Source organism: Trachurus japonicus, chromosome 4, assembly GCF_045865225.1.
Source record: "Trachurus japonicus isolate A0001 chromosome 4, Traja_1.0".
In the NCBI taxonomy this organism is placed as follows: Eukaryota; Metazoa; Chordata; class Actinopteri; order Carangiformes; family Carangidae; genus Trachurus; species Trachurus japonicus.
The window spans coordinates 12,031,100-12,051,328 of NC_140910.1; the positions used below are offsets into that span (position 1 = coordinate 12,031,100).

Below are 20,229 nucleotides of genomic sequence, written 5' to 3' on the forward strand. Positions count from 1 at the left end.
CATACTCCGACCCATCAAAATACTCGTGCTTCTGATCCTCGCGATTCTAGCCGTCCTCAGGCCGTTTCTTTCCGACGGTATAGAGATGACTGAGACGTCACCTCAGAAGACTCAGACGACGGCGTCTCAAAAGAACGAGGCCTGAGGACCCGTCAACTTGAATCCCTTGCTAGAGATGTCGAGCGTTTTGACCCGGGAAACCCAGAGGCTAGTGTTGATGACTACCTCCGGGAGGTCGAACGCTGCTTGCTAGATCTCCCTCGCCCCTCCACGCGGGAGAAGCTTAAGCTCATCTGGAAAACCTCATCCAGGAGCGTCCATGTGTTCATGGAATCTCTACCCCCTGACACCAGGGATACTTACTCGGCTCTTTGCCAAGCTCTGAGGGAAGAATACTCCCTCTACAATGATCCTACCGCCGCCGCCATGGGCGCCTACGCAGTCACCCAGAAGAAGACAGAACCACCGAGGGAATACTATCGGCGCCTGCAGGTAGCCTTCTTCCAGGGCCGCCACGCACCTGGGTTAGAGGAAGACCAAGCTTTCAAGTCCCTATTTGTCCGTAATCTCCACGAACTGGTAAGGTACGACATCTCACTGATGTACCGGACCCACAATCCCCCTATGAAAGAAATCCGCAAACATGCGCAAATGGTGTGGGAATTGCGCCAGGAGACAGGTAAGAAACCCGGGGGTGAAGCCAGAGTCCTGGGAATCCAGGCGTCAGAGGATACAGACTTAACCCTTGAGGGCAGTGAAATCCCTCGGGATAGAGCCACCAACCAAGCAGCATCAGATGGCCGCCAGCACCCGAACCAAGGGGGCGGCCGGCAAAACTATAGAAACGATAGGTCAGGTAAGCCAAACCCACGCAACTTCCCCCAGCAAAGGGGGGGGGTTCAACAGAAACAACAAACGAGGAGGTAAGTATAACGGTAGGCACCAAGGTCACCAAGGTCACCAAGGTCACCCAGGTCACCAAGGTCACCAAGGTCACCAAGGTTACCAACGTAATGAGCATCCAGGGTCAGAGATAGCCGAACTCATACAGGCCGTCACTGAAGTAGTGAAGAAGTTCCCCAGCCAAGTGGTAGCTGACCCTCCGCAGGGACCAGCCACAGAACCCTCATCAGCATGACTAAGCCGGGAAAAACCCCCCGCCGGGAAAAACCCCCCGCCGCTCAAGAAGTCTACTTCGTGAGCTGGGGGAGGGGACCGGGGGAATCACAGGGATTCCCCAAGATGACCTCCTCCCAACACGCTAACACACCATTCTTGACCTTCTTGGGTGATTTAGTGCGTAAGGGCAACGCCCGGCGCATCTACACCTCAGTTACAGTGGGAGGATGTGTCAAGGCCCTTGCCCTGCTTGACTCCGGGTCAGAGATCAGTCTGATGAACACCCGCATGTTTTCAGAGGTCACCGGAGCTATGCTTTCCCTTGGTAAGCCGCTTCAAATAGAGGCTTGCAACATCAGCATCACGAGCTACACACAGGACCAATCACCGATCACCCAACGTGCCTGGGTTAACATCGCCTTTCAGGGGATGTCCCTCATACACCCTGTCTATGTCACCACCATAGATACAGAACCACTGCTTCTTGGTCAGGACCTGCTGGATAGGCTGGCCCCTCTCATCGACTGTCATCGCGGGCACATTTGGGCTCAGATAAGCAGCCCAAAGGCGCATAGCCAAGGAGATGGTCCGTCCACTCCTGGCCCCACGGTCTCTACCATTGAGTCCAAGGCTCCCTTGCCAGCTTTCACATCTCCTCCTGAGCCCGGGTTAGGCTCCGACGGTCCCACGCTCCCCGGTGACCCACAGCTACCAACCACTGGGGATACGAACTTGTTTGAGGGACATGAGTCATTCCTCTGCTCGCTGGAAAACGCGAACCCATCACTATACAGTCCACACGTCGTCGGAGACGTGTACCTCAATGAGACTCTAGTCCCACAGGCGTTGGTAGCCCTTTGGTCAGAAAAGACCGCAATCCACCAAGATTTGTTTAGAACCTTGTGCCAACAAGACCCGGCCCCAACTTTCATACAACGCAGCCATCGCTTGTTATCTGCAGAGTCCCCGCAGACCCTAATCAAAGCTACCGGTGTATGTGCTCTTTCAATACAGATTAGAAAGAAAAAGGTGGTACACTACTTGAGCGTGGTCCCCGAACTCCAAGTCCCCTGCATCATAGGGGCGGATCTTCTTGTCAGGCTGGGTGTCCAGCTGGATACCATCAACCAGGTCCTGTGGTCCAGGGCAAGTGTTGAGAGTCTCCCCCTCATACCAGATGCGGCACACATGGCATCTGGCCAAACCATTCCCCAAGCATGTCAAGTTGCCAGCGAAGTAAGCATAACCATACCAGAACGAACAACGGGCTTCCCCGTCCGTCTGGCAAAACCAAAACTTGACCCAGGTCCCCATCTCCATCAAAGCAGGACAGCGCCTGGGTATCTTGATAGACAGCTCGTTTCACGACTTTGAGCTGACAGTGCCTGTCATAGGTAACCTCCCCCCATCTTTGATCAAGGACGGTGGATTGGACGACGTCCTGTTCTCCTTCCCACACAAAATGATCGCTACCGCTTGTCATGATATCCTTGGACAGAAATCCATCTGCGGTGCTACTCTGAACAACGAGGGAGACATGCTAGTACATGCTCTCACTGCCCAACCAGTCAACACAGACACGGCGGTTGACACGGCTGTACCCACACCAGGGGAACCCTATCCCGGCTTTGAAGCCGAGATTGATAAGCAGCTTGCAAAAGCAGATGCTCTCACAACCCAAGAGCAGCAAGACGCCCTTAGGGAACTCTTCCGCGAATTCCAATCAATCTTTTCAAGGGACTCACTTGATTGTGGGGTTACCAACCTCCATACGGTACGCATTCCCACTGACCCAAAGGCACCACCTACCTTTGTGCGTCAGTATCGAATCCCACTGGCTGCCTACGAGTCCATACAGGAAATCCTGGACCAACTGCTTGAGAAGAAAATTATCAGGGAGTGCAACTCAACCTACAACTCACCTATCTGGCCAGTCTTGAAACCAACAGGTAAGTGGCGTCTCACCATCGATTACCGACCGTTAAACAAGCAGGTCCCACTTTCACGCTGGCCCATGATCCACTTGGATCAGGAACTGGCTAAAGTGAAAGGAGCTCACTTCTTCTCCACAGTGGATGTGTCCAATGGGTTCTGGACCATGAAAGTAGATCCGGCCGACCAGTACAAGCTAGCCTTCTCCTTTTGTAACCGCCAATACACCTGGAACCGATGCCCATTCGGTTACTCGAACTCACCAGCAGAGTTCAATATCTTCCTCCACAAGGCCATGAGCGACGCGGCAGCTCGTGGAAACCTTATCTACGTGGACGACATCCTCATGAGGAGTCGCACTTTCGAAGAACACTTGGCCGAAGTTCGGCATGTGCTCCAGCAACTATCGGCCGCAGGAGCCAAGCTGGCGCTCGCGAAAGGCCAGTGGTGTCGTACCAAAGTTGAGTACGTCGGACTCACGGTCGGCACTGATGGCATTGAGCCTCAAGCAGCACGTATCCGTGCTATTCAAGACATCACCGCACCGACTAATGTGTCGGAGCTTAGAAGCTTCCTAGGGGTCTGCAACTACTCACGACAGTTCATTGAAGACTATGCTGAGATGGCAAGACCCCTCACAGAACTGCTCCGCAAGGAGGAGCCCTTTCGATGGGATTCCTGCCAAGAGCAATCCTTTCGCCTCATGAAAGAGAAGCTTTGCACAGCACCTTGTCTGGCCTACCCAGACAAAGACAAAGAGTTCTACCTTGAGGCAAGCTTCTCCCCCCAGTCTCTCAGCGCCGCCCTAGCACAGAAATATGACGCAGACAGGCGAGTTGTCGCCTACGCCAGTCGTCCCCTAAGCAGCGTCGAGGTAAAGTTCTCTGACTGTGAAAAAGCTCTCCTTGCCACAGTGTGGGCAGTGGAGCATTTCCGTAGCTACATCGGAGGCCAGAAGGTAATAATCGAAACTTGTCACCAACCAGTCACTTTCCTTAATAGTCAACGACTTAGAGAAGGACGCGTGTCAAACAGCCGCATTGCCTCTTGGATGATGGCCCTACAGGGGTACGACGTAGAGGTAAAGTATGCGCAGAGTTTCAAAATGCCCCTGGGACGGGGTATCGCTGAATGTCAGCATTGTGACTGTGAAAGCCAGCCAAGTTTCCAGTCCCTCCTGACCACTACACAGACGCTCCCTTCCAACCATCACTACTACGATGAGAATGTCTGCCAAGGCATGATAGAAGTTTTCATTGATGGCTGTTCCTTCCACCACGAAAGCCAGCTCAGAGCTGGGGTGGGCGTTGTCTGGCCCGAATCAACAATTGACTCACCAAATCATCTCCAGCTCGGCGCCAAAACCAGCCAGTATGCCGAGGTGGCAGCAGTACTCATTGTGCTCCAGCAAGCTGCCGAAGGCTCGATACTGCAACTTGTGATCTGCTCCGACTCAAATTACGCCCGCCATAGTTTCGTCTCCCACTTCCCTTTGTGGAAGGCAAAGGGGATGAAAAACGCTCGTAACAAAGACGTCAAACACTCAGAACTATTCTTGGCGACCGATCAACTGGTAACAGAGAAGGGAATGGTGGTGTATTGGAGAAAGGTCAAAGGTCACTCTCAAATAGCGGGCCCCGACAAAAATGGTAACGATGAAGCAGACCGCCTAGCGAAGCTAGGAGCAGAACAGGGTACACCTTGGGAGTTCCAGGACAACTGGCTACCCCCTTCAAAGCCTTATGTGGTGAACACTATCACCCGTCAACAAGCAAAAACACAGCAGAAGGAACCTTGTCAGGAGAGCCAGACTGTGTTCCTGAGCCAAAAGCTAGAGGACTCAGACCTGGTCACCATGCAAGAACAGGATTCCACCTTGAAAGTCATCAGAAAACTTGTGGCCAGCCCTCCTCCAGATGGGGTGCCGAAAGCACCAAAGGGGGAGTCAAAGGAACTACAAGGTTTTTACCGAGAACTGCCAAACTTGAGGCTTGAAAAGGGTTTGTTGGTCTACACCAGTAAAGGTCAGGGACCTGTCCGTTGGGTAGTCCCGACGGACCACAGGGGGGTCATGCTGGCCCATGCCCATGACTGCCCTGTGGGCGGTCATCGTGGCTCAAAGGCCACTCTTCAAACCCTCCGAGAGGTGGTATATTGGCCTGCAATGGCCCAAGATACCACACTTTATGTCCAGAGCTGCCTGATCTGCTGTCAATTCCAACCTTCTCGCCCCCCTCCAAAAGAAAGGGGTCACTTTCCCATGGTCCCACCTTCAAGTGGATTGGATTGGGCCTGTCCCGAAATCCTCACGGGGTAATAAATACCTTCTCACCGTTACTTGTTCATTCACCAAATGGGTTGAGTGCCTTCCCGCTCCCAACGACACCGCCGTCACGACCGCAGTTCTTCTGCTGAACCATGTGTTCAGCCGCTGGGGTCTCCCTCTTTCAGTCGATTCAGACAGAGGTACCCATTTCACGTCCAGTGTCATGACTGCCCTGTACGATATGCTGGGAGTTGAGGTAAAATTCCATGTGGCCTACCACCCCCAATCATCCGGACAGGTGGAAAGGGCCAACCGCACCATCACTCACATGCTCAGGAAGTATTGTAATATAAGTGGGTTTTACCTTTGGCAACAAATGCCAGGAATGTCAGAACCCTCGAACAAACAGACAGTGGAGAGAGTGGCGTACAAAAGGACAATCTTTATTAACAGCAATTCATAAAAAGGAGTGGAGAGTTACGGCAAGGTAAGGATGACAGTCGGGGGGCAACACTAGGCTCCCTTTAAGTTGAATGTCAGCACACAAATTGAAGAACCACTACACACAGAGCTAGTCTGCTTTAAGGCACACCTGGGAACACGGCACGCTAAGTTGAAGAATCACTACACACGGCTAAACTTTTAGCATAAGGCACAAGGCATGCTACACCCTCTTAAGGCACTGCAATAACACACACCAAGGAGAACCATAAGATGTCCCACCCACGGCTTGCCACTCCCCCCCAAGCACTACTTCCCCCACACACTATTAAAATCATACAATAATAATTACGCACAATATAAAATGGACATGTGTGGTGTAAAGTGTAATGTTACTTAACTCGCCCTCTAGGCGAGACCCTCCCCCGGGGTCTGAGTTTGTGTCGCCGTCCAACTCCCCGGGGCAACGGCTTCGCTGGACGGCGAAGACAGGACTGGATTCAGCGTTGCAAGCACAGCGGGCAGCAGAGTCAGTGCTGCAGCAGAAGCAGCAAGCAGCAGCAAGCACAGCGGGCAGCAGAGTCAGTGCTGCAGCAGAAGCAGCAAGCAGCAGCAAGCACAGCGGGCAGCAGAGTCAGCGCTGCAGCAGAAGCAGCAAGCAGCAGAGTCAGTGTTACACAGGGAGCTGTGGCAGCCCAGCACTCTCTAAGGTGGACCCTAAGTCTGGCTACAGGAGGCACTCAGCCTCCCCTCCTAGTCTATGGGGCTAACTCCCCTGGCTACCTGTCTTCATCGCCGGCAGCTCTAAATCACTGCGAACGACACCCTCCCCCAGACCCTCCTGACAGAGTGCGTGCTGCCGTGACTGTTGCTCCAACCCCCACCTGCTGCATCTGTGAGTCTCTTCACTGCTCCTCTCTGTCCCCTCTCCGCCACACCTGCATGAGATCAGTAATTAAGGAGCCCTTGCTCCGCCTCCCACCAAGTCTCACCACACTCCCCCCCCCCTTGACGAAAAAGACTCGTCCTCGAGTCCCTATGATGACATCCGATAATCTCGAGACCAAACTGGTGGTCTCCGCTGGCGTGCTGGACGTCCCTCCTCAACCGATGATGAGCCTCCCAGAGGTCGTTGCTCCTGTTGCCCCGGACAGGATGCAGTCACGCTGGAGGATGGAGCTTGTCCAGAGGCCGATGAGCCCCCTGATGGCCCCTCCGGTGTGCCTCCAGCATCCCTCGAAGCGTGGCTCCCATCCGCCTGTCCTCCTGATGGTGCCACTGCCGTCCGGCAGTCCTGGCTTGGATGGCGATGGTGGACCCAACTGGCACCAAGCTGCACCTCTGGGCGCCGTTGCCTCTGGGGTCTGGCTGGCTGGGGGATGGATCGGTCAGCCCTCTGGGACACTGGATCACCTGTTACTAAAGGAGAAGTATAGGGCTTAAGTCTGTTGAAATGCACCACACACTCTGGGCCTCCCTCCACCAGCATTAGCCTATAGAGCACATCTGTCACTCTCTCTATCACCCTAAAAGGGCCTTTATACCTCCTCTGTAATTTGGGGCAAAGTCCTCGCTTTCTAGCCTTGTTATGTACCCAGACTAACTCTCCCTCAGAGTAGTACTGAAAACTGACCCTGAAGTCATAAGACTTTTTCTGTCTCTCTGAGGCCCTGGCCTGATGTCTTTTAACTGCAGCTACAACCGTAGATAATGTCTCACTGAGCCTGGTAACATAATCATGAACAGAAGAAAATGGTTCCTCAGACTCCAGGTTCAGCATGATGTCAATAGGAAGCACAATCTCCCGCCCAAACAAAACTTTGTAAGGGGTAAACTCAGTGCTAGCATGAACACTACTCCGGTATGCCAGCATCACATAAGGCAGCAAAGTGTCCCAGTTTAACTGATTATCCTCTACAAATAATGAAAGCATGGACAACAGCGTGCGGTTAAAGCGCTCTATGAGACCATCAGACTGAGCATGGTAAGGGGATGTACGCGTCTTGTGAATTTTCAAAAGCCTGCACAACTCCCTAAATAAGGTGGATTCAAAATTACGACCTTGATCTGAATGAATGCTGCGGGGAACTCCAAAACGGCACACCCACTCCTCTGTTAGCACTTTAGCAATGCTGCTAGCTTCCTGGTTAGGGAGGGGAAAGGCTTCAGTCCATTTTGAGAAATAGTCTCCTACCACCAGGATATACTTATTCTTACCGGGGGTTTCTGGGAGGGGGCCCAATATATCCAACGCCACCCGTTCAAAGGGTCTGGATGTAACAGAAGGTTGCAAAGGGGCACAGGGGGGTTTACCATGGGTCTTACGGGAGGAGCAATCTACACAGTCTTTCACCCACTGCTTTACATCTCCAAACCACCCTGGCCAGTAAAAACGGTCTTTAACTTTCCCCTGTAACTTCTGCACTCCTAAATGACCTCCTGTAGTGTCACCGTGTAGCTGTGTCAAAACCTTTGATACGAGGGAGTAAGGGAGAACTACCTGTACCTGAGACGCAGCGTCAGAATGTGCTGGGGGAACCCTCACTAACCTAGAGCCCCTCACATGTAGCTGATCCCAAACAGGGGCGTACTTCTGTAAGTTGGGGTCATCTGGTACATGACGGTGCTCTCCCTGTTTTTTACAGTCAATTATTTGTCGCAAATCACTGTCATCCATTTGTGCTTGGGCTAGCTCATCTATTTCAATGCTTTCACCAGGGGGAACATGGGGGATTTCCTGCACAGCACACACTCTTGAAATACCCTTTAACACTGTGTTATCTAGGGTCTCGGGACCCAGCCCCTCCCCATTACTTAAGGCTGGCAACCTCGAAAGAGCATCAGCATTTTTATGAAGCTTTCCTGGCCGATGCACAATTTTGTATTGAAAATTAGCAAGCTGTTCAACCCAGCGAGCCAACTGCCCTTCGAGCCCCTGAAAATTGTGGAGCCACCGTAAGGAGTTGTGGTCGGTGCGCAGAACAAATTCCTTACCTAGCAGATAATGTTTGAAATGTTTAGTAAATGCGACCATGCTCAAAAGTTCCTTCTTTGTGGTAGCATATTTACGCTCCTGTTTGGTAAGTGCCCTGCTGGCATATGCAACCACTCGTTCGTAACCCCCATCTTCCTGCGACAGGACCGCCCCAATCCCCACGTCACTGGCGTCAGTATCTAAAATGAATGCTTTGCTGGGGTCTGGATATGACAACACAGGGGCAGTAATAAGACTGGCTTTAAGTTGTTCAAATGCCCGCTGACAATCTTCAGTCCACTGAAAACGCTTCCCCTTTTCCCCGAGCTGGTGTAAAGGCCGGGCAATATCTGCAAAACCCTTCACAAAACGCCTGTAATAGGAGGCTAACCCTACAAAACTCTGAACTTCAGTTTGGTTCCTTGGGACAGGCCACTCCCTTACTGCAGCAACCTTGGCAGGATCTGCCATCACCCCCTCAGCAGAAATGACGTGTCCCAAGTAGTGAACCTGAGTGGAGAACAGATTGCATTTAGAAGGTTTAATTTTCAGATTAGCCTGCTTAAGTTTCACCAGCACCTCATCCAAACGAGCTAGATGTTCCTGAAATGTGCGCCCAAACACAATAATGTCGTCCAAATACACCAAACACGTCGTCCACTGTAGGTCTGCTAGGATTAAATCCATAAGCCTTTGAAATGTGCTGGGTGCATTACAGAGGCCGAAACTCAAAACATTAAACTCAAACAACCCCTGCCGTGTTATGAAGGCGGTTTTGTGACGATCCTTGGGGTCAACCTCTACCTGCCAGTATCCACTAGCTAAATCGAGGGTGGAAAACCAGCAGGCATGGCTTAAACTGTCTAGGGCATCATCTATTCTTGGGAGGGGATATGCATCCTTACAAGTGACATCATTAAGCTTCCTATAGTCGACACAAAATCGGAGCCCACCCCCCTTCTTCCGCACCAGGACTACAGGTGCTGCCCAAGGGCTGCATGAAGGTCTAATGATGCCACTGTCAAGCATTTGTTTCAGGTTATCAGCTACCTCCTGTTGCAAATGGAGAGGGACTCTTCGTGGGGGTAGTTTAAGGGGCCTAGCATCACCTGTATCAATTTCATGCATAGTCAAATGAGTCCTGCCCAGGTCAGTCTCACCCTGGCTAAAAACAGGAAGATGCCTGTGCAACAACTGTTTTGCTGCCTGAATTTGTTCAGGTGAGAGACCCTTACTTTCCACCCCAAACTGACTCATGAGGCTATCCACTGTCCATGGCTGCACAATGTCTTCCCCCTCCCCCATACACTCTCCCACACCATCTATTTCTATGTCAGTGAAAAGCGTACCCACTTTCATGCCCTTTTTTAATGTCAAAGCGTCATTAGTCACATTAATAACCCGGATCGGTAATGTCCCCTTCTCTATTTTACAGACCACCCGGGCTACAAGTAAATCACAGTGTTTCGACAGAGCTGAAGAGGGCTCCAACATCCCCTGTGCGTAGTCCCCCCAAGCACTTCGAACCATACCTGAAATTATAACTTCACTCCGTGGTGGTACAACTGTATCTGAATGGACAACAACAGTCTGGGGTTCTGATGTTGGATTGGGATCTACAAGGGAAAATGTTTTTCCCATTATCCGGCAAGTCTTATTACCAAGATCAACCACCGCACCATACCTGGACAAGAAATCAAAACCTAGCAGAATCTCTTCTGATGGTATGTCTGACACCAAAAATTCGGCAACCAAGGCTAAAGACTCGAATTGACACACTGCCTGCCAACTCCCAAGGATCTGCATTGCCCCCCCATTTGCTGCTCTTGCATCCCCAGCATACTCCTGTAAATCAGACCCTCCCTTCGTGAAAGACAGCCATGTTTGTTTAGGTATAATAGAGCGTGTGGCTCCAGTGTCAACCAACACATGGCAACTTGACCCACCTATCTTGGCTGCAAGGTAGCCAGAGCCGGTCTTAGCCTTCTCGGGGGCCCAGGTGGACATTGACGAAAGGGGGGCGGGCATTGGGCCCTCTGTGCACGCCCCCTCTAGTTTCCCTGTAGGTATGGGCAGTTGCGTCGTATGTGCCGGTTACAGCCACACTCCCAACATCCTCCCCCCCGCTGCATAACCTCCTGTTTAGCGACTGTACTGCTGTGTGCATTAGCTGGCTGGGAGAAAAGAGCTGACGCAGCCAGCGGGGTAGAAGCGGGGTGTGTTGGATTTATTTTGAGCACCTGTACAGCAGCCTGCAGGGATTTAACCTCCTGTCTCAACCCTTCCACCACCCCAAGCAAAGTTTCTACCTGTTCATTGTCTTTAGTTTTCTGTTCTGAGACCCCCCGGACTTTAGCATCTTGGGCTAAGTGGCTATTTTCCAGCCCCCTAATGAGCTCAAGTTCTGAAGCCAAATTAATTGCAGCCTCTAAGGTTGCAGGTTTAGCACTGCGAAGGCTAATGCGCAGATCGCCACTGCCCACATGACTGATAAAATGGTCTTTTGCCAATAAATCCTGTGTGTTAGGGTCTGCAGATGGGTAAGCCCTAGCAACCAATCGGCGCAGGGCAATACCAAAATCACGGACACTTTCATTGTGGAGCCTCTTTCGTGAGGAAAAGTTAACTCGGTTCCAATCGTCACTATCACTGGGGTCTAGACACCTCCCCATAGCATTTTTCAGTGAAGTGTAATTAGTTTTATCTGCTGCTGATAGCCCACTGTAAACCTCACGGGCTCGACCTGATAGCAAAAGACCCATGAATTTTAATCTCAATGGTTCATCCCAGTTATTTACATCAGCAGCCATTTCAAATTGCTCAGCCCAATCTTCCCAATCCCGCCCAATGCCAGTAAACGTCTCAGGCATAAAGATTGGGCGAGACATTGCCCTATTAGTAGTTGATGGTGTGGGGGCATTTTGATTCATGACTAGTTCAGGGTGAGCTGCGTCGTTCTCAGGTTCTGACATTTTTATATCCCACCGCTGCCACCAGTGTAATATAAGTGGGTTTTACCTTTGGCAACAAATGCCAGGAATGTCAGAACCCTCGAACAAACAGACAGTGGAGAGAGTGGCGTACAAAAGGACAATCTTTATTAACAGCAATTCATAAAAAGGAGTGGAGAGTTACGGCAAGGTAAGGATGACAGTCGGGGGGCAACACTAGGCTCCCTTTAAGTTGAATGTCAGCACACAAATTGAAGAACCACTACACACAGAGCTAGTCTGCTTTAAGGCACACCTGGGAACACGGCACGCTAAGTTGAAGAATCACTACACACGGCTAAACTTTTAGCATAAGGCACAAGGCATGCTACACCCTCTTAAGGCACTGCAATAACACACACCAAGGAGAACCATAAGATGTCCCACCCACGGCTTGCCACTCCCCCCCAAGCACTACTTCCCCCACACACTATTAAAATCATACAATAATAATTACGCACAATATAAAATGGACATGTGTGGTGTAAAGTGTAATGTTACTTAACTCGCCCTCTAGGCGAGACCCTCCCCCGGGGTCTGAGTTTGTGTCGCCGTCCAACTCCCCGGGGCAACGGCTTCGCTGGACGGCGAAGACAGGACTGGATTCAGCGTTGCAAGCACAGCGGGCAGCAGAGTCAGTGCTGCAGCAGAAGCAGCAAGCAGCAGCAAGCACAGCGGGCAGCAGAGTCAGTGCTGCAGCAGAAGCAGCAAGCAGCAGCAAGCACAGCGGGCAGCAGAGTCAGCGCTGCAGCAGAAGCAGCAAGCAGCAGAGTCAGTGTTACACAGGGAGCTGTGGCAGCCCAGCACTCTCTAAGGTGGACCCTAAGTCTGGCTACAGGAGGCACTCAGCCTCCCCTCCTAGTCTATGGGGCTAACTCCCCTGGCTACCTGTCTTCATCGCCGGCAGCTCTAAATCACTGCGAACGACACCCTCCCCCAGACCCTCCTGACAGAGTGCGTGCTGCCGTGACTGTTGCTCCAACCCCCACCTGCTGCATCTGTGAGTCTCTTCACTGCTCCTCTCTGTCCCCTCTCCGCCACACCTGCATGAGATCAGTAATTAAGGAGCCCTTGCTCCGCCTCCCACCAAGTCTCACCACAGTATGTTGGTAGTGGTGGCAAGGACTGGGACATAAAACTCCCTCTAGTGCTCATGGCCATTAGGTCCACCCCTCATCGTTCCACAGGGGTCACCCCCTTTGAGATGATGACTGGGCGAGAGATGACCTTGCCACTTCACCTCCTATACCATCCTGAGGATGTCAGTGTCGCTACCGCCTACACAGCTCACCAGTATGTGACTGACTTGAAGGAACACCTTCAAACTACTTTCTCCTGGGCCCAAAAGAATTTGGAATCCAGTGCAAAGGGGGCCAAAGCCTATTATGACCGAACCGCGTCCCACCGAGAGTACGAGGTCGGTAATAAGGTATTCTACTTCAAGTTTGCACAGCCGACCGGCGTCTCCAAAAAGTTTCTTCCACACTGGTCGGGCCCGTACGAGATTGTGCACAAGCTATCCCCGGTGGCCTATCAGATCAAGGTCCCGAAGCCTAGGCAGCCCCCCACTTACAAGTGGGTCCACGCGAATCAGATCAAGCCATCTCGACCAGCCACTGACCTAAAACAAAAGACTCCTCCTGAACCTGACGAGGGGGAGGAGCCCTAGTTTCAGAAATGGGATTCCCGCTAGGGTAGAATAATTGCATGCAGCTCACCCCCACGCATGCACTAACCCTACCAACACGCCCCTCCCGTATAGTAACCATAACTCTAATCTGTTTTCAGGATGAACCTTCTTTGGGTCTTGAGTGGACTCGTCAGCATGCAAGTTCTGCTTGCAATTGAGATGGTTGACCCCGGGCCCCCAACCGGCATCGTACTGCAGGGGTCACCAGGACTCCTTCTCACCCACTGTAGTCTCATCACCCATCGTATCTACAGATGTTACTGGTTCAAAATTGCGCGGTTTTTCCTGCACTGCAGGATCGCGTGAACGCGTGAATTTTCACCACAACTGTTTTCCTCTAGGTGGCAGCACCGTACTAAATACTGCTCAGACGTTTTGGGGACAATGCTGACAGTCACACAATGTAGCCGCGATTAGGAGTGGCGCTGTTCATGATACAGAATACAAGAGGATGAAAGGAGAACTAGCTGCAGACAGTAAATAATATAGTAGCCTAGTTTTTCAATTACAAAATGTAACGACGGCAGCTACAGTAGACTATAGCCCACGTCTCACTCACAATGAGCCAACTACAGTACTGTGCAGTAGTGCCGCAGATTTCTCACTCCGCACCTTGTTTGAGAGTGCAGCTGGATGATTTCTTGTGAATGAACGGGTCTGTGTCACTTTGGGGCTGGGCGATAAAACATAGGATAAATAACTTTCCCTCGATAGAAGACGCGGCTGATACAAAGTCGATAGGTTTCATTCATCCATTTTTTGACAGACAACACAAACAGCCAGTGATAATGAGAGTGGTGACACCGTCAGCCATGCAGCCGGCCTGGACTTTTTATTTTTAATTATGAAGGATCATCTGCGCAAGGCAAAGATGATAGCATCAACAAAACACGGCGTAACACACGCGGCTGTATGGGACAGGCTTTTATTTAATTCAGAACAAACCGCTTAGCAAAAATGGAAAATATAGTCTATAATAATTAATTGATCTGTTGTTTGGCCACTGTTTGAAAATAACCCGAATTATGAGCAAATAATCTGATCCAGAGCAGCAGTCATAATCAGACTTCTTCTAAATAAACCTAAACATTCAATAACTGGGTCAGGTCGGACCATGGGGTTTTTTTTTCTCTTCTTCTTCACAGGAGAAAATGAGGTGCGCTGTGCTCACGGACGCGTTGATGTTTTGTGATTTATCTGCTGCCTTGACTCTGCCCTTTATACATGTGCGTTCAGATTAACAATAAGACAAGCCATGGTTGAGTTTATTTAGTTAATAATCAGCATCTTAGTACCTCTGATCCGGAGCGATAGTGTTATGAAAATCGCTACAATTGAACTGGTCTGGTTTTTAGCTGCTCAATCTCATTGTTTCAAAGAAAAGGGATTGATTTTTATAACGAAATGAAACGAAAACAATATTATATTGATACATTGTTGTTTAGGTCACCAGATCTAAACCCGATAGAGCTGGTCTGGGCTTCGATGAAGCACTACATCCGCTCTGAGGCGAAACCAACTAACAGGGAGGAGTTGGAAGCAGCGATCCAGACATTTTGGATGGAGAAGCTGACCATCAGCGTCTGTAATAAGTACATCGATCATCTGGACAGTGTCATTGAGAAATGAAACGAAAACAATATTATATTGATACATTGTTGTAAAAAAAAATCCAAAAGAAACGAAAATGAACTAAAGAAAATAACTTTCACACACACATTAAAACAGTGCGATTGGTTGAAAGCTGATAATTAGCCATGTGCTTATAAGCTGATTGGCCGAAACCAAGAACAAAGCCGCGTGAATGGCCAATCGCCATGTGTTAACGGCCGACATGTAAATCAGCTGTTTCGATGGGCGTTAAATGAATAGAGATGTTAATGTGTCTCATAAGGTACTTTGCACATAGGCTTCTTTCTGTAACTGGAAGAAAAACAGCCAGCTGGAAGAATGTGTTGCCTAAATCTTTTACTGTGTGGGAGATCTCCACCAACGGAGAAAGCAAGTGGGACCGTTCTGCCCAGTCTCTGAGCAGCGCACGTTTCACAGACTCCAGCACCTTGGACAATGCTGCGGGGGGAGGGAGGGGGGCTGTCGGGGTGGAGGTGCTGTACTGTAGGCTACAGTAGGGTGAGGATAGGACCCTCAGATGATCTTCCCGGAGTTCGCAAGAACTCGTTGATCTTATCTATGCAGTCTTTCAAGTCCTTTCTGTCCATGCCTGGAAACTCCGTTCTCAGTGACTGCACTACAAAGGTCTTCACATTTTGTGGCAGTTCATGTTTCCTCCTGGATCCGTCCCAGTTTGTTTTTTTTTCTCTAGCTTTATTTAAAATATACAGCAGCTTTATATTAGGCTACAGTCACCAGCAGGCACACAAACAGCATCCCCAGGACAGGATATCGATTACGGTCACATGCCAGTCGCTCCTCCCTTCAGTTCTATAACTTTCTCAATGACACTGTCCAGATGATCGATGTACTTATTACAGACGCTGATGGTCAGCTTCTCCATCCAAAATGTCTGGATCGCTGCTTCCAACTCCTCCCTGTTAGTTGGTTTCGCCTCAGAGCGGATGTAGTGCTTCATCGAAGCCCAGACCAGCTCTATCGGGTTTAGATCTGGTGACCTAAACAACAATGTATCAATATAATATTGTTTTCGTTTCATTTCGTTATAAAAATCAATCCCTTTTCTTTGAAACAATGAGATTGAGCAGCTAAAAACCAGACCAGTTCAATTGTAGCGATTTTCATAACACTATCGCTCCGGATCAGAGGTACTAAGATGCTGATTATTAACTAAATAAACTCAACCATGGCTTGTCTTATTGTTAATCTGAACGCACATGTATAAAGGGCAGAGTCAAGGCAGCAGATAAATCACAAAACATCAACGCGTCCGTGAGCACAGCGCACCTCATTTTCTCCTGTGAAGAAGAAGAGAAAAAATAACCCCATGGTCCGACCTGACCCAGTTATTGAATGTTTAGGTTTATTTAGAAGAAGTCTGATTATGACTGCTGCTCTGGATCAGATTATTTGCTCATAATTCGGGGTATTTTCAAACAGTGGCCAAACAACAGATCAATTAATTATTATAGACTATATTTTCCATTTTTGCTAAGCGGTTTGTTCTGAATTAAATAAAAGCCTGTCCCATACAGCCGTGTTTTGTTGATGCTATCATCTTTGCCTTGCGCAGATGATCCTTCATAATTTGTGATACATAATCATCAAGTCATAAAGCAAGACAGGCTTTATCATATTACAATAGTTTCTGTGATTTAAGCAGGGTATACAGTAGTTAGTTCTAGTTTAATAGCCTAGAGTTTAAGCTGTGGATTACTGCACAGATCACTGAGTCATCCGCCTGTCGTCCTCCGTTCTCACAGATGCCACCTGGCGGTTGTTTTGGCACATTGAGGCTTTTCATTAAAACCTCTTGTCTCGCCAAAGAAAAAAAATGCCCGAGTCTTGTGGCGTCTCGCGTGGATCACGCGTGAAGTCCGCAATTTTGAACCAGTAACATCTGTATGTGCGCTTAGATCCTTGGGACGCGTACCGTAACCACATACGCCTCCCCCTGAAGATAACAGAGGGTAGACTCAGCAGGACTCAGATCCACAACACCATAGAACATGCAGAACAAGCAACGGCCCATATTCTGGAACAGTTGGACAAATTCTTGGTAACGGAAAAAGATCTGAGTGAAAAGAAGCGACCAAAACGATTTCTTGGGGCTCTGCTCTCTGCAGCGGCAGGAATCGGCTCTCTGTTTTCCATTGGTCTCTCGGCCGCCAACTCAGTCAGTCTGGGAACACTCCGAAGACATGTGAGTGAACTCGAGGAAGAAATGCCTGAGATTCAAGAGAAGCTCGGCCGTCAACAGGGACAACTGCAAGGTATGGGGAAAACCCTTCAGGGGACTATAGTGAAAGTCAACCTGCACTCAGCTCTACTTAACAACACTTGGCATGCGTTAGATGCGCTAACAACCATCGTCCAGGATGATATAACCCATGTACGCATAGTCAGAGATTTTATGCAAGACCTCCTCAGAGAGATTAGCTCCTCCATAAATAGCCTTAGTGCAGGCAGAATCCCGCCCTACTTGGTCCCGCTGACCACGGTAGAGCAGATTCTTAGGGCTGCCAGTACCACAACCGTGCAGCCCTCCCAAGTACACCTGGCGTATAACCTTGGCAGTGCTATCCCAATCTCAATCAACCCACAGAGCTTAGAGTTGGGGTTCATTTTAAACTTACCAGTCATTGAGCAGCAGAACATCTACAGATTGAAATCAGTTTTGAATGTTGGGTTCTGGGAAAGAGATACACATGTACACCTTAACACACCACCAATTATTGCCTATCACGATGACAATCCATCACTGTACCTTGTCCCCAATCTAAACATGTGCACAAAAATGAAGGACATCCACTGGGTTTGCCCTAGCAACCCTTTTATCAGAGATGTCACTACTACCTGTGTGGGCTCAGACCCGACGCCCCGGAGCAAAAGTGTCAAGGCAGCATGTCTACCAGAGACAATGGTGCCGAAACTAGAGTAGAGAGAGCCGGTAATAAATGGCTCATCAGTACACCTGCCTCCCAGGTGGTGGTCTCTTATGACCGTCACAATACGGCCACTAAGTTAACTCTGCCAAACCAAACAGTATTCCTAACTGTCCCAGAGGGAGCCACAGTACACATTGACGATATAATTCTCCATCATCTCAGTCCAGACAGATACGACACTGAAATTGAAATCATGGATGCATTTGTCGGACACAATTTGACCATCGGTGACATCCTCCAACATGAGCTACTGACCGAAGGCACCAAACTGATAAAATTCAACTTAAAACCTGAAGGGCTCACGGCCATGTTGCCTAAGCATTTGCCTGGGCGATCTTACCAAGATCACCCAATCAGTATGGTGGCTTTGGTGCTTCTGCTTAGTGGGTGGATTATCACCGCGGTGATCGCACACATCATGTACAAATACATCCAGAAGCTACAGGCCAGATTAGATTCTATTCTAGTGGTGTCACCTCGCTTTACCAACCACACCCTAAATACACCACTGGCCAACCCAACCCCAAGGGGTGAAGGAGAAGCCTACTAACCCTTTCATTAACAAACATTCTCTATTCTCCTCTTTTCAATTCTTAGATGTGTTTGTTTTGTGTTCTTTCATTCTCATTTTTTTTTCTTACTGTTATTACATGATAGAAGTGATGATGTGTTGTAGCATGTGATAGCATAGTGTTATTAGTTAAGACGTCCTGCCCAGACGAGCCTCTGCATAAATGCCCAGACACTAGCCTCTTGACCGGTGCTATATGAACTGTTTGAACTGTTGGACTGTTGAGGACTTTCTCCACGCAGGAAACATGCGGATTATTCAGCCCTTCTGTTGCTCCAAAGACTGGACTCTAACCCACTCTTCGGACCAAAGGGGGGATGTTGGGACCTCACCCACATGTTCTCAAACAAAAGACCATAAAACCAGCAGGGGACAAGGAATGCGCGACAGCAGACAACGGCCGTTAAATCACATCTAGGTGTGATTCCAGCCAGACGTTCAAACTCTGGCCTCCCATTGGTCAGTACCTGGCGGAAGCCCCGGAAACCCCTGTGACGTCACCGAAGGCTTAAGTGCTGCGGCGACGCGCCGCTCCAGGCTTTTTCCCGTGTAACGAAGTACCGCAAGGAGCTCCAGCTTCGCGCAACTAGTTACTCTAAAGGGAGCACATCAAACGTTTGAACTCAAGACCTGGGCCGCCGTAGCTTGCTGGACGAGCATACTGCCCCAAGTTTCTTCTGAACCACCTGGATCCGGGGGAAGACCTCCGAGCAATCGCCGCTCCCTCTTCCCCACCTCTGCCGCAGTCGTGAGAGCCGCCTTTCTTCACGAGACGACGTCGGACTCCGCCGTCCAGAGTTAACTCCACCGGTCCTCCTCTCTGCCACCCTTCCAGAGGACGACTCGTTTGTTCCGCTGTAGGACGCTACAGCCGCGCCGCACGCCATCAGATCGACGGATCTATCGCGTCGGCAAGCACGCTTCTATCCAAAGTAAGAGAGCTTTTGTCTGGGCAGAGACTAGAACTAGCGTGAATTTGTGTTGCATATCTTTGAGGACCGCCGCGTCCGGTTATGTTGATTATGTTGATTTTGCTGTATGCTTATTTGTTGTTGTAACTAGACAGTTAGTCACGTATGAACACAACTCTCCATATCAGCGCCAGAGAATCAGTGAGGACACCTGGGCGTTAGTTCTGTTGCCTTCACTGTAGTGCTGCATGTGGGATTGAGTTCATCTTAGACTAACGTGACCAATCGGTCCACTTTTGCCGTCGTTATCCTTTCTCTCTCTCTCTCTCTCCTTTTTCTCTCCCTACTAACTTACACACACGCGCACGTACGCAGATACACCACACACATACGCACACACACACACACCCACACACCCACACACAGATACCCACCTACCTAACACAGCGGGCCTCCTTTAGGGACCCCGCCATAAACACGAGCGTTTCGACACGAGGGTTCGTATTAGAGTGATTTGTGTGGGCGACGTGGCTGTAGCCATTGTGTATATACCTGAGGAACACGTGGGGACAGCCACATCGTGTCCATTGTCTCACTCAAACGAGCGCGCCACTCGCGACGCCATCCGACGTCACTCGACGCCTCCCCCTCTTCCTCTTAGGCCACACACACACACACACACACACTCCCACATACACATACACACACACACACACACACATACACCTAGCCTACACACACGCATAGCCTACACA

At 49.9% G+C, this 20,229-nt stretch overlaps 1 pseudogene; it reads left to right on the forward strand.

Moving 5' to 3' along the window:
* Positions 1-327: 327 nt before the first annotated feature.
* LOC146988528 (protein NYNRIN-like) lies at positions 328-18,542 on the forward strand (annotated as a pseudogene).
* The last annotated feature ends 1,687 nt before the right edge of the window (positions 18,543-20,229 follow it).